This window comes from Pinus tabuliformis, chromosome 9 (genome assembly GCF_031772625.1).
Source record: "Pinus tabuliformis cultivar Carrire ecotype Pingquan chromosome 9, CPIR1, whole genome shotgun sequence".
Taxonomy (NCBI): Eukaryota; Viridiplantae; Streptophyta; class Pinopsida; order Pinales; family Pinaceae; genus Pinus; species Pinus tabuliformis.
In genome coordinates this window covers 951723102-951737869 of record NC_142307.1, presented here as the reverse complement: position 1 = coordinate 951737869, position 14768 = coordinate 951723102, and the positions used below count along the sequence as shown (strand labels likewise).

General features: G+C 45.6%; 1 protein-coding gene across 1 annotated transcript in view; it reads left to right on the top strand.

The window, feature by feature from the left end:
* The window catches only part of SHOC1 (shortage in chiasmata 1), a 350430-nt gene that overhangs the window by 212506 nt on the left and 123156 nt on the right, over positions 1–14768 (top strand).

The window sequence follows — 14768 nt, the reverse complement described above, 5'->3', positions numbered from 1 at the left end:
AATTTTATTAGAAATTAAGTCATGGTATTTGAGGACATTTTAAACACAGGTATCATGAAATAAAGAGTTGAATCAAGAGTGAAGAATAAAGAGTAAAGATCAAAGCTGAGATAATACTCTTATGCATTCTCAGAGGCTTATCTTGATTTTCTTGAGGTTTTACCACTTCGTGAGGTTCTCCATGGTGAGATATAAGATCAAGATAAACTTCACTATATTCTACATGAATCTTATGATATACTTTGAAGTTTTGAAGGCCACTCAAGTGTTGCAAATTAAGTAGCGATATAGGGGTTGTTATCCCTCTATTTGGTTGGGGAATTCACATACATATTGATGAGTAGGATGGATTGTTGGTGTTGCATAACACTTCTTGAGAAGTGCTTTTCATTTTGATTTTTGGGCACTTTTCATGTTTTTCAAGGCATTTCACATATATCAAGGCTTTGGTCACACTCTCCAAAGCACAGATGGGATATTTACATCCACATGGACACCCTCTACACATGCCATGTTGAAGATACTAGAGCACTCTCATCGTTTTGCATTTTTTGAACTGATTTTTGTCGCTAATGAGGGTTGACCCACACATGTGGCCTCTTATGACAGCGGTGGAGTTATTTTGAGCTCACGTGGATGATGTGGAAGTGATGTTTTACTTTGAGGATACGACATGGCACTCACTTAAAGTCTTTTGGATGGTGTGGAGATAACTCATAATCATGATTTGAAGACTAATGAACCTAATTTGAGGGCCTACCCCATGCACTTGGACACAAACATCATCCCCATGCTTCATCGAGATCCCTTGACTTAGTGCATGGACATGGTTACTCAGTGGACACTTATTTTGGAAGTTATGGGACATTATAGCACACTTTTATGGAGCTATTTTCATGGAGCCGCCCAATTTGAATATTTTAATGCCACCTTTTTGAGGTTGTTTTTGACCATTGGAGGCCTACTCAACTTTCTTGGAGAATTTATATGAGCATCTACATGTTTCTTGGGGCCTATTACCCCTCTTGTCTGTTGAAGAATCTAGGGCAATGAGGTGTAGAGTGACTCTTTGGGACTGGATAACAATTTGTGAAGTCTTTTTACTTTTCTTGTCTTTGTTAGCTTAATCTTCTTCTTCTCTTATTAATGCATGTGTGTGTACTTCATCAAACTGCTATCATAAGTTAAAACATAAAACAAGAACACAAGATATTGGCTCTCTGCCAAGGCCAAAACCTCTCTTCTCTTGAGAGGAAAACCCTTCAGTAAGTTTTCTCTTATTGAAGCTTCTTTCTTGATCAATGCCAAACCCTAAACGCTTGACTAGAAGATCCTCCAAGCACAAGTCAAGTCCTTCCTTTTCTTTGCACTATGTCTCTCCGACACTTTGTCCACCTTCTTCCAGAACTTTGTTCCTCGACACTTTGTCCTCCTTCCGGCACTTCATTCTTCCTTCCACTGTTAGTAGTCCTTCTAGAAGAGATACTTATCTTTTGTACTTAGTGATATTCTTCACCTAAGAATACTCCTTCCTTCTTTTGATCAATCGAGTCCCTTCTTGATGTATAGTGGTAGACTTAGTCTGACAGCACTGCAGCCCTAATTCTCGCACGTGTGTGAGTTCATGTTGATGTTATATGGTTCCTCTTTCCTTCGCTTGAGGTCCTTCCTTCTTCACTTGGATAGGAGGCCTAGTAGGCCAAGTTTATAGCCCAAACGATGAGAGATTACCAACTTTGATGTTGCTACTGTAGTGACCGCAGATAGCCCTCCTTTTCCTCGCACGTGTGACTGCAATTCACCCTAAAACGGTGTAATATTCCTAATTAGCCATGGCTAATTGGAATATTCGATTTTGCTCAATTTTTGCTTTCTATAGTTATTTCTAAATAAAACGGTGAGAAAGGAGGACATAACTCACTTTTAGAATAAGAGTCACTTCGTAGTAGCACAACGTTGTGACTTAAAGGGGAGCCAAGGGGGCCAAAGGGGGACGCAGAGATGGAGCCCACACAGACACTTGGAGGGACTACGCAGAAGGGAAGAAACACGTGGCAAGAGGGGATTACGTTGGAGGAGGTGAGCCTTGGGATTGAGAGAGGCAAAGACTATAAAAGAGAGAGAAGCCCCCTCATTTTGATCATTCTGTTATGAGCATTTGTGATAGTCATTTCGACTTAGAGCATGCTGGTTGTTTAGTTAGTCTGCATCACTGTTTAGTGCATTGAGTGTCTCCGTTTGGAGATCTCACCCTTTAGCCCCGGGGGACTTCGAGTGCCTGCTCGAGCAAGGTATTTCCATTGGTGTTTCAGCAGTAGTTTCATCAGCATTTCAGCATCGGTTTCATCAGCATTTTGGAGGACTGCACAACACTGAGAGGGGTGACACAATTCTTTCTGGCAGGAGCTTTGGGTTGTGGGGTTGCAGTAGGATTTGTGCTGAGAGATAGAGCAGCGATCAGCCCTTGCATATTAGAGAGTTTTGGCCAAGGTTTCAGGCAGATTTTTGGATGGTTTCATTCAGTGGCAACGCAGAGCATTGAGGGACTGCGCAGAACCCAAGGGGGTGATTTTCGAGGGTCGGCCATTTCAGAAAAGCTTTCTGGGTTTTTTTGAGTTTCTTGAGTAGAGTTTGATTCTAGATTTTCAGCATTTTCTGAGGAGGGGAGAAACCCCAAATCCTTATTTGATTTCTAGCAGCAGAGTAGCACGGCAGTTCTCCAGCAGCTGGGACGTAGTTCAGAAAGGGGCCATTCCTTTGCTATTCTCAGTGTATTTCTTCACTTGCCTTGTGCAAGTCGAGGTGCCATCTTTCTGATCACCTCCTGTACTCATTCTATTACTCAGTATAATAAAATGGCTTAGCATTTCTCTCTGCATTTCTTGAGTATCTGCTTATGGTTATATTGTTATATGTTGCACCATTGTTATTTGTATCTCTTTGAGCATTCTCGACTATTATACCACTTGTGTGTTTTCTCCTATACTCTTAAACAGTGTCTGGAAAGGGCCAGGTAGCCTCCGGGTCTCGTCCTCTTTTCAGAGGTGACATATCTGGTAAATGCCCTCCCAATCCATCTTTGGTTGGAGTTTGCTTGTGTTTGAGGAATATTCATAATAAGGGATATTACAGTAGTATCAGAGCATAGATCTAGCTCAGCCTGTGGAGCTAGCAATCTATGACACCGGGGGAAAAACCCTACATCTATTACAGAGGTCGAAGATACAGAGACACTGGGCGTAGGTTGGAGAACACTTACGGAGAGGGAGACTGTGTTCCAGTGGTGGACGCAGAACAGGAGGAGCCTGTGGTGGACGCAGAACAGAAGGAGCCTGTGGTGGACGCAGAGCAGGAGGATCCGATGGCAGATGATGACGAGAAGAGATTTGCAGATATGCTCCTCAAATTAGTGTAGGATCTGTCGAGGCAGATTGAGGTGATGAGGCAGAGATTCACAGTAGTAGAGGCCAAACAGCGTGAGAGCCCATGGGTTTTCCAGGTTGGTGAGGGATCGGGCGCATCCCACCATTTTCCAGGGCAGCATGATACTGCGTAGCAGGTGGCCTCACATGCCCCTACACGCTCTACCATGCCCACCTTTTTAGGAGTAGACACGGGGGCCGTAGCCCAGCAGGAGGCAGAGCCCGAACATATGGGCGATTATTTTGCAGAGTACCAGGCCTATGGGCAGGAGTTCAGGGAAGCCCTCTCATTCAGAGATTTTGTTAAGCTCCAGCGAGATAGTAGACCCCGCGACCATCACAGAGGGTACCAGCATTACCATGATGGTGACACCCACCGTGCAGCGAGTAGATTCCATTTGGCTATGTTTGATGGTTCATCAAACAGTTCGGCAAAGTCTTGGGTGGAGACGCTGGACATTTATTTCCAGCTTAACCATATGTCGGAGACAGAGGCCATCAAAGTGGCAACATTGCATTTGGATGGTGAGGCCCAGGATTGGTGGTTTCATGGGATGGTTACACTAGGGCACTCCACAGTGACGACATATGTCGAGTTTACCAGGAGATTGATGGAGCGATTTGATCGGAGGGATCCAGAGCAGCATTTTGTTGCGCTGACAAGGCTCAAACAGATAGGGAGCCCAGAGACCTACATTGCAGATTTCTTGAGGGTCTCTGTGATGGTGCTAGACCTATCCACGATACGGAGGGTCTATATGTATGTTGAGGGGTTAGCAGAGCCACTTCGGGGTTTAGTCCGATCCACTAGACCAGCCACACTCCAGGACGTTATCAGCAGGACCCGGGACTTACAGGATGTCTTTCCCAAGACCTGGACACCTTACCCCCAGAGACAGACTTTTCAGTCTAAGGGGAAGGATGTGAGGATTCCACCTCCAAAGGGGAATCCAGGACGAGTACAGATTGATGACGATGCCAAGAGGGAGCTGAAAAAGAAGCGGTTGTGCTTCACCTGCCAGGAGCCGTGGGCACCAGGACATAAATGTGCTGCTAGCAAAGCATACTTTATTGAGGTCTTCTCCGAGAGCAATGGAAAAGAGGATGATGAGGATGATGTGGAGGCAGGAGATAGTCATGCCGTACGGGGACCTTTGCCACCTCCACCACCAGCAACAGGTGGTGCATCTTTTGCACCCATTGGAGGGGTCCTTGTAGCATTGCGAGGAGTTCCCAAGTATCTGACGCTATGCGTACAGGGGACAGTATGTGGCCAGCGAGTATCAGTTTTAGTTGACAGTGGGGCAACCCACAACTTCATCGATGAACAAATGGTTGAGCGGAGAGGTATACAAACAGAGAGCTTCGATGGGTTTTCAGTCTTGGTCCCAGGAGATCAGACCATGATGTGTGCTCGTTATGTTCCTGAGCTTTTAGTGACAATGGGCACCTACACATTGACTGACCACTTTTTTGTGGTCGATATTTCGGACACCAGCATGATACTGGGTGTTTAGTGGCTTATCACTCTAGGGAAGGTCACGATGGATTGGAAGACCCTAGAGATGGAGTGGGATGATGAGAAGACAGGGAGGCATGAGATGATACGGGGACAACATACATATTCGCCTCAGACTGTTTTGGCTCATCAGATGGAGGCAGTCTTCCAGAAGGGAGACATAGAGTGGGCAGTGGAGCTGCGTGCATTAGAGGAAGGGACTATAGGGCAGACAGTACATCCAGAGATACAGTCCATCCTTGACCGGTATGCCATAGTGTTTGGGGAGATTCCACTAGGATAGCCACCGGATAGGGGGTTCGAGCACACCATCGAGCTTGAGCAGGGCATACAGGCAGTGATTACCACCCCCTATAGGCACCCCAAGGCCTATCGGGATGAGATTGAGCGGGCTATCAAGGAATTGTTGGCTCTTGGGCACATTCGAACGAGCACGAGTCCTTTTGCTTCTTCCGTGGTGTTGGTGAAGAAGAAGGACAATACATTGAGGATGTGCATTGACTACAGGGCCCTGAACAAGAAGACCCTAAAGAACAGGTACCCCATACCCAGGATCGATGAGTTGATGGACGAGTTGAGAGAAGCACGGTTCTTTTCAAAGATTGATTTGAGATCTGGGTACCATCAAATTCGCATGAGGGAGCAGGACATTCCTAAGACTGCCTTCAAGTGTCACTATGGGCACTTTGAGTTCTTGGTGAGGCCCTTTGGGCTAACCAACGCCCCCGCCACATTTCAGTCCTGCATGAATCACATCTTCCGCAGTCACTTGAGGAAGTTTGTGTTGGTATTCTTTGATGATATTCTCATTTACATCAGGACTTGGGAGGAGCATCTCCAGCACATTGAGACAATATTGCGTATCTTACAGAAGCAACAGTTCTATGCCAAACTCTCAGAGTGTGAGTTTGGGTTGACAGAGATGTCGTATTTGGGACACATCATAGGGGTGGATAGAGTGAGAGTCCACTAGGAGAAGATCAGGGCCATCAGAGAATGGCCGGAGCCGAGAAACGTGACAAAACTCCAGGGATTCATTCGCATTTGTACTTACTACCGGAAGTTCAAGAGTTTCTCCTAGCTTGCTGCACCCCTGACAGATTTGATGAAGAAGGGGGCTTTCGGTTGGTCGGATACAGCGCAATGAGCCTTTGACAGGCTCAAGGAGGTTATGAGTAGCTGCTCAGTGCTTGCATTGCCAGATTTCACGCAGCCATTCGTTTTGGAGTGTGACGCGTCAGGAGAGGGCATCGGTGCAGTATGGATGCAGGGAGGTCACCCTATAGCCTATGAGCCGGAAGCTCCTTCTGCACGAGAGGTTGTATCCCATATACGACAAGAAGATGCTGGCCATCATGCATGCATTGGCCAAGTTTCGGCAGTGTTTGATAGGTAACAGGTTCAGGGTGAGGACTGATCACAACAGCCTCAGATTCTTTTTGGAGCAGAAGCAACTACAGTAGAGGGAGCAGAAGTGGATCAGTATGATCCAAGCATATGACTTTGACATTGAGTATGTCAAGGGTAAGAACAACGTGGTAGCATATGCCCTTTCACGTAGACCAGCCACGTTGTCTCTTATGAGCTTGGATATAGACTGGAGGGCTCGACTCTTAGTAGAGTACTCGAAGGACAGGTTTGCATGTGAGGTTCTGGATGGGCAGGTGGCAGATGACAGGTACAGGGTGGTCGATGAGATCATCTATTACAGGGACAAGATCTTCTTGAGTGAGGGGTCTCAGCTCAAGAAGAAGATACTACAGGCATCACATGATTCACCATTGGCGGGCCATTAGGGGTTTACCAAAACCTACAAGGCCATTAGATAGAGGTTCTCATGGAAGGGCCTCAAGGAGGATGTTCTCCAGCATATCCGGGAGTGCGATGTTTGCCAGAGGAACAAGGGAGATATGAGCCATCCCGCGGGATTATTGCAGCCTCTTCCCATTTCGGAGGGGAAGTGGGAGAGTATTTCGATGGACTTCATCACAGGGTTGCCCATGGTATAGGGCAAGGATTGTATCTTTGTCATCGTTGATTGGCTGACGAAGTACACACATTTTTTTGCCATATCCGCACACTATACAGCAGCACAGGTGGCCGAGCTGTTCTTCAGAGAGATCTTCAAGCTACATGGTCTTCCTAAGACCATCGTCAGTGATAGGGATAGCCGTTTCATGGGCGGGTTTTGGTAGGAGCTTTTCCGGTTGGTGGGGACGGAGTTGACATCGAGTACCAGTTATCACCCAAAGACGGACGGGCAGACAAAGATAGTTAACAAGTGGCTGGAGGGCTACTTTCTTAACTATGTCAGTGGGGAGCAGCGAGCATGGCTGAAGTCGCTGCATCTGGGGGAGTACTGCTACAACACTTCACATCACATGTCCATTGGTATGTCGCCATTCTATGCCTTATATGGGTATCCTCCTTTAGCTTTTGCTGACGTGATGTTTGGTGACAGCAAAGCTCCTAGAGCCAAGATTTGGATCCAAGAGAGTCAGGATATCCTCCGAGCTCTCAAGGATAACATGGCCACAGCGCAGAACCAGCAGACGCTGTATGCCGACAGAGGTCGGGTGGAGAGACAGTTTGAGGTAGGGGACATGGTCTACCTACGATTACAGCCATACCGACAGTCGTCATTGAAGCTGAAGGGGGCTGAGAAGCTCAAGCCCCGCTTTTATGGGCCATACAGGGTGATACACAGGATTGGACAAGTTGCATATGAGTTGGAGCTGCCCCAAGGTAGCTAGATTCATAACGTCTTTCATGTATCATGCCTGAAGAAGGCATTAGGGCAGTAGGTGACAGTGACAGATGAGCTACCACCCATGGATGATGAGGGGCATTTGGTGTTGCAGCCAGAGGCTATCATTGATACCAGGGAGAGGCAGCTGCAGAGCAGGACGGTCCAGGAATTCTTGGTGAGGTGGAAGAATTTGTTGGATGAGGATGCCACTTGGGAGAGTGAGAAAATCTTGCAGCATCCATCACTTCAGTTGCTTGAGGACAAGCAACATTTTTCCGGGGGAGACTGTAATATTCCTAATTAGCCATGGCTAATTGGAATATTCGATTTTGCTCAATTTTTGCTTTCTATAGTTATTTATAAATAAAAAGGTGAGGAAGGAGGACATAACTCACTTTTAGAATAAAAGTCACTTCCTAGTAGCACAATGTTGTGACTTAAAGGGGAGCCAAGGGGGCCAAAGGGGGACGCAGAGATGGAGCCCACGCAGACACTTGGAGGGACTGCGCAGGAGGGAAGAAACGCGTGGCAAGAGGGGAATTACATTGGAGGAGGTGAGCTTTGGGATTGAGAGAGGCAAAGGTTATAAAAGAGAGAGAAGCCCCCTCATTTTGATCATTCTGTTATAAGAATTTGTGATAGTCATTTCGACTTAGAGCACGCTAGCTGTTTAGCTAGTCTGCAGCACTGTTTAGTGCATTGAGTGTCTCCGTTCGGAGATCTCACCCTAAGCCCCGGGGGACTTCGAGTGCCTGCTCGGGCAAGGTATTTCCATTGGCATTTCAGCAGTGGTTTCATCAGCATTTCAGCATCAGTTTCATCAGTGTTTTGGAGGATTGCGCAGCACTGAGAGGGGTGACGCAGTTCTTTCTGGCAGGAGCTCTGGGTTGTGGGTTTGCAGTAGGATTTGTGTTGAGAGATAGAGCAGGGGATCAACCCTTGCATATTGGAGAGTTTTGGCAGAGGTTTTAGGCAGATTTCTGGATGGTTTCATTCAGTGGCAGCGCAGAGCATTGAGGGACTGCGCAGAACCCCAAGGGGGTGATTTTCGAGGGTCTGCCATTTGAAAAAAGCTTTCTGGGTTTCTCGAGTAGAGTCTGATTCCATATTTTCAGCATTTTCTGAGTAGGGGATTAGCCCCAAATCCTCTTTTGATTTCTAGCAGCAGCAGTTGCACAACAGTTCTCCAGGAGCTGGGATGCAGTTCAGAGAGGGGCCATTCCTTTGCTATTCTGAGTGTATTTCTTCACTTGCCTTGTGCAAGTCGAGGTACCATTTTTCTGTTCACCTCCTGTACTCATTCCATTACTTAGTATAATAAAATGGCTTAGCATTTCTCTCTGCATTTCTTGAGTATCTACTTATGGCTATATTTTTATATGTTGCACCATTGTTATTTGTATCTCTTTGAGCATTCTCAACTATTATACCACTTGTGTGTTTTCTCCTATACTCTTAGACAGAGTTTGGAAAGGGCCAGGTAGCCTCCGGATCTCGTCCTCTTTTCAGAGGCGACATATCTGGTAAATGCCCTCCCAGTCCATCTTTGGTTGGAGTTTGCTTGTGTTTGAGGAATATTCCTGATAAGGGATATTACAAACTGTCCTTTATACTTAAGTTATATCTCCTCCTTCGCTGCACTAGAGGCTCCTTTAAACTCGACTTTTTCACCTTTTATTTGACTTCACTTGCTCGCTGATTGCAGAATGATTGTGTTGACTTTGGAGGAGTGGACAACCTCTATATATAGAGGACTATCCCTCCTTTAGGCCAACTTGCTGCCTTGAGGCTGACTTGACTTCCTTTGCTTTGATGGGTACTTTTAATGGTGCCATTGCTTCTTTTGATGGTGTCTTTGCTAGGAGGAGACTTGACTTTGCTTGGAGGTGACTTCTTTGACTTTTATACATAATGTAACATACCCTTAAGGTCTTCAACATAATTCTTTTGACTTTTTGACTCACCTATAACACTTTAACATGTGCTAGACCTACTTCAATGAGCAAGAAACTCATTGACATATATTATAAAAATAATATTTCTTTTCTTGAATAAATGCAAATATCAAAAGTACATATATGAAGACCAAACCTAGTTACATTTCCTTCAACATTGTGAACAAGGGTACATACATATTTTTGCAAAAGCCCAAGATCCAACGTCAAAAACCTTGCAACAACCATTTGAGGCCCTATATTAGGTGTCCTAGACCTTGTGTAGGTCGGATGATGGCTAGTCCCTTTGAGGTTTGTCCGCTTCGTTGAGCAAGTTGTTGAAGATCCTATATGATCCAGATTACATAATTATATGATTTGTCATCCATCTTGATGCCTTTATAATATTCCTAATAGAAATTTACAGTAGAATACCAAAGACATGCACTAGTTACAACATAAGAACAACCATAAAATTCTGGAAATAACACATGCAACAACAAATTAAAACTCCATAGGGTAGCAGCAATGATCCTGAGCCATTTTATTAATAAACCATGGAATTTGATTACAATGGAGAATGGAAAGTGTGCACCTGGGCTTGCTATGGAAAGCAAGCAAATACCCAGGTGAGAATAGCTGGAAATCTCCACCCAAGATGGCTCCTCCAAGCTGTGCATTTCACCCAAAAAATTTTGCATTGTTGTTGTAGGTGAACTGAGGTTTGAGGGCCCAAAACACCTCCAAAAATTCTGCAAAATTAGGAGTATACTCCTTGAAGCCAGTCCAACAAAACCTAGAAAGGATTTGGGCTAATTCTGTGTTGAAAAGTGTAACTAGGTTCAATCTTCATAATGACATATGTAATTATGATTTTATGTAATTGATGTAAAGAAGAAAATAAAATTATTTTTGTAATGCTTGACTCACAGGTTTCATGTTGAAATTTCTAAGTCTGACACGTTAGAAATCCCTTCTGTATTATCTGGTTTAATTTCTCCTACTTGTTCATTCCATTAACAAGTTATTTATAAATATAAATACTGAAATAAACACAAATGCAGCCTTAACTCATATATAGATCAACAACTGAAATAACTGAGACAAACACACAAGGGACATCGTTATTTTTGGACAATTGTCCCCGAAAAAACCCAATGCGGGAAAACCGGTGCAACAGATATGAGGGTTTTATTATTATGCAGTTTCTGAATACAACTAGGGTGCCAGAAATGGCTCACCCAACAGAGAATGCCCTCGGTAGTAGTACCTCTCCTCGGAGACAGATATTCCGGCTGATCAATCACCGGATGAACGATCCCACAACAACTACGACAGCTCCTTAGCTGGACAGTGAAAGCTGCTCCAAGCTTCTCCAGTGCTCTGCGTCACTCAGCTAGGAATTGTGTCACCCTTCCCAGCTCTAATCTGCCCCACGAAAATATCCAGCGTTGCCTCTTGGCCCTGTGTCAGCTCTGCTAGCCTCTGTGCCAGCCCCTTGGCTCTCTGTGTCAGCCCTCTGGCCCTCTGCGTCACCCACGCTGATCTCCTCAGCCTCTGCGTAAGCTCTAGTTGCCTCTGCGTCAGCCTCTCCAGGCTTTGCGTTGTCTCTCTGGCACTATCTCTGCCTCTCTGCTATGTATTCTCGGCCTCGTGCCGAACTACCCCTCGCTGCAACATATCACTAGCTCGATTCTCTCAGCAAAACCCTGCTCCAGAAAATCGAACTGACTGATTAATTTGGTGTATCTCCAACTAACTCTCAAGCCTCCTATTATACTTCTTCTGTTGAGTCTTCAACGACCGAGATTAAGTCCCTAATCAACGGCTAAGATTAGATTTGGCTTGATCCATGTCATTTAGAACATTCTCACCCAGTTTTAAATTAATACCCATAAATATTTTAATTTTCCTAAGTTTAGACTTAGGAACCCCATTAAAAATATTAATTATTTTAATATCTCTCCAACCGGGTGGAATTTTCCCAAACCATTTCTAGGTCTTGTAGATCTTATGTGCCTTAGCCTCTCCACCAATTTTCATGGCTAGAGCACATCCGATGCTACCACAAATCAACACTCCCTCTTAGCGAGGAATGTGCTCTAGTAATGTTTCACCATGGAAACACCACACGTACTTGTGCTGATGCTTGGCCTGCTGCCTCACATCATCTGCACTATTGCTTCCTGTATTCCTTCCCATGACACTCCCACTGCCACTACTACATCTATACTACAACTCCCTCTCAATATGTTGCCCATGCTCCCCCTAGCACTACCACTGCTAATTGTTGCACTGCAACTCAGTTACCGAGAAATAGGCAAGTGAATTCTCCCAAATACTGACAACCCAGTCAGTCTAGAAGCCTCGTGAAACTGAAGCTGCCTCTGCTGCTATTCTGTGCTCCCTCTGCTGCCATTCCGTTGTTGCATACACCTCTGTGCCTCTCGCACTGCTACAACCTCCACTACGCTACCTCATATTTCTGCACCCAAGCATTGCCTTGCTGCTCCACTACACTTTGCTCTGCCCGACATCTGTCTTTCTACTACTATCGTTAAGGGCTCCCATAGCCAAATATGATCCAAGAGTTTGGGCACCTCAAGGATCCTTCCAATTTGTAGTCCTCCTGACTACAACTCAATGTCTCTCCACCTCTTTTCTAGAGGTGCATGAGCACTCATGGCACAATCGTCATCAGTCTCGACCTCTTTCTCTGACTCAGCTGGAGTTGCCTTAGAATCGGAAGCCTCTCCCTTGTTTTTCTTCCTAGGACACTGGGATGCATAATGTCCGAGCTCCCCACAATGGAAGCACTTCACCTTAGAGATATCCTTCTTCTTCCTCTTCCCTTGTTGTCCCGCAGATGCTAGAGCCGCATCCTCCTCCTCCTCTTTCTTGATTCGACTTCCCTTGCCACTACTCCTTGCCTTGGTCAACCTCCTGATCTCTTCTTGGCGAAGAGCTGCCCACATCTCCTCCCAACCTGGAAGAGTAGCCCTGCCCAAAATACTTTGGACAAATGTCTCCCACTCCTCGGAGACTGCATTCAGGGCAGTCCTAACCATAAATTTTGGATCCGGTGTAGACCCCACGAAAGTACGCTGGTCGTGAATCTCCTGCAACCTGAGAAGGAATAGATCTATCTGCTCTCCCTTCTACATCTGATACACTGCAGTTGATTTTCCAATAGCATCTTCCGCTGTACGGAAGTACCTTGATACAAGGTCGTTAAAGTATCCCACATCTCCTTTGCTGTGTTCTTTTCAACAATATGTGGTATGTGACATGATCTTTGACCCTGTCTAGGATCATGCACTTCGCCTTCACCATTGCATCCTCATACTTTTCATTCTCAGCTGGGTCGACTGGGATAGCCACGACTCTCAAGGCAAAGTCCTTGATGTGATGTCGATCCAGGACTGCTAGGGCCCGCTGATGATGCCAACTTGCACCTGTGACTTGTCTGCCCCCAACTTTGAAAGTCCATCCTAACCATACCATAAGGAACACCAGAAAGAGGAACATCACAAATGCTTCCGCCACAAGATTGCTTGCCCTCAAGCAATCCATATTTGTCGGCGAATCTGGCAGTCTTGTGCAATTGAGAATCAATACCCAGATCCCACACAAATGCATGGGTGATATGATACCCTGTCCCAGTCAACCAAGAACAGATCCGTCAATGCCCGAATCCCATACTAAACTCTGACTCATCTTGCCATCAACAGATTCTCCTAGATCCCAATGCTACCATGGCCACTCATAAGAACCCCTATCCCATGGCTCTAGTTGTGCTTCGTTTCCAGCTATAGTTGTTGCTCCGTCAATTGAATACCAACTCATCACCTTGCTCCAGTCTAACCCTTGACTCAATCTAATGCTAATCCAATTCTCTTGATGTTGGGGTGGAACGCTGAAGAGTAGTCAACTTGTATCCTGTTACCAATTGGAGCATGTAGTATCCCTCATGTTTAAGGGTCCCCGCTCCACTATGCCCCTGACTAAGAATATTGTACCATCGATAGGATACCAACTCGTGATCTCTCACCAATCTAATGTATGGACACTTGTGCAAGGAATACATCTATTAGGTTGATACTGGTCCATGCTTAACTCTTGATGCTTTACCCCATCAATCAACAAGATCTGTCCAAGGAATCCTACCCCTCTCCCTATAATGGGCAAAAGTGGGAAAGCTAGGCTGCAATCCTTGTTTATGTATTCCTGGAGAGGGTTGCAGCTTGAAAATGCCACATCTTTGTTGGCTGCCGCTATATCTGTTTTCACCGCACCAATGGGTAGACCCAAAGATGGATGCACTGCCATCTCCCTCGTCTGATAGGAAACTCCACAATCCTCCCCCTCTACTAGCCTCCTGCAAAACTACCATGCCAAGCTCCAACACCTCCTGACGATAAGTGTCTGCACATACTACCACCTTTTTGGTTGTCTGTACATCTGTCCACTCCTCATCAATGGTTGGCCCTAAGGATGTTTGCTCACCCTCCTCCATCATGGGCTCAACATGAGCCACTAGATGACTCTCCAAAGATGGCCCATCATGTGCACTGTGCTCCACTATGTTCTGCTCATGTTGAATGGGAACAAGCTATTGCTCATCAATCTCCTCTACCAAATATGGGTGCATCTCTAAGTTGTTGTCAACATCGCCCCCTGACTACTCATGCTCCTCAAAGGTGTCCACAGACTCAACTATAAAAGAAGAATCCTCATCCTGAAAGTCATAAGGAATCTCCTCCTGATCTCCCCCCGTCGTCTCCTCTGTGTCACCCATGCATGAGTGGTTAGGTCCCAAAGGTCCTTTGCGGATGAAGCAAAGAACCTTCCTCCTTAGCTCATTCTTGCTACATGAGCCACCAAACCTGAGCAGCTCCTCCCTGGTCAATTGTCTTCTCAACAACCCAATGTTTTTCTCAACCAACCTTTTGGCCAGTTCATAAGAAGGAGGTGAGACCAATTGTTCTCTCCTCCAGATGGTCAACAATCTAGTCTGCAACTCCCTGCAAATGGCATGACGACCTCCCATACATGAAGACATAATGGACTGCATATGTGTTATGATTGAGTCAAGATGATGTCTCCTAATGCTGAAAAAGCATTGGAACATTTGCAGGATCAAT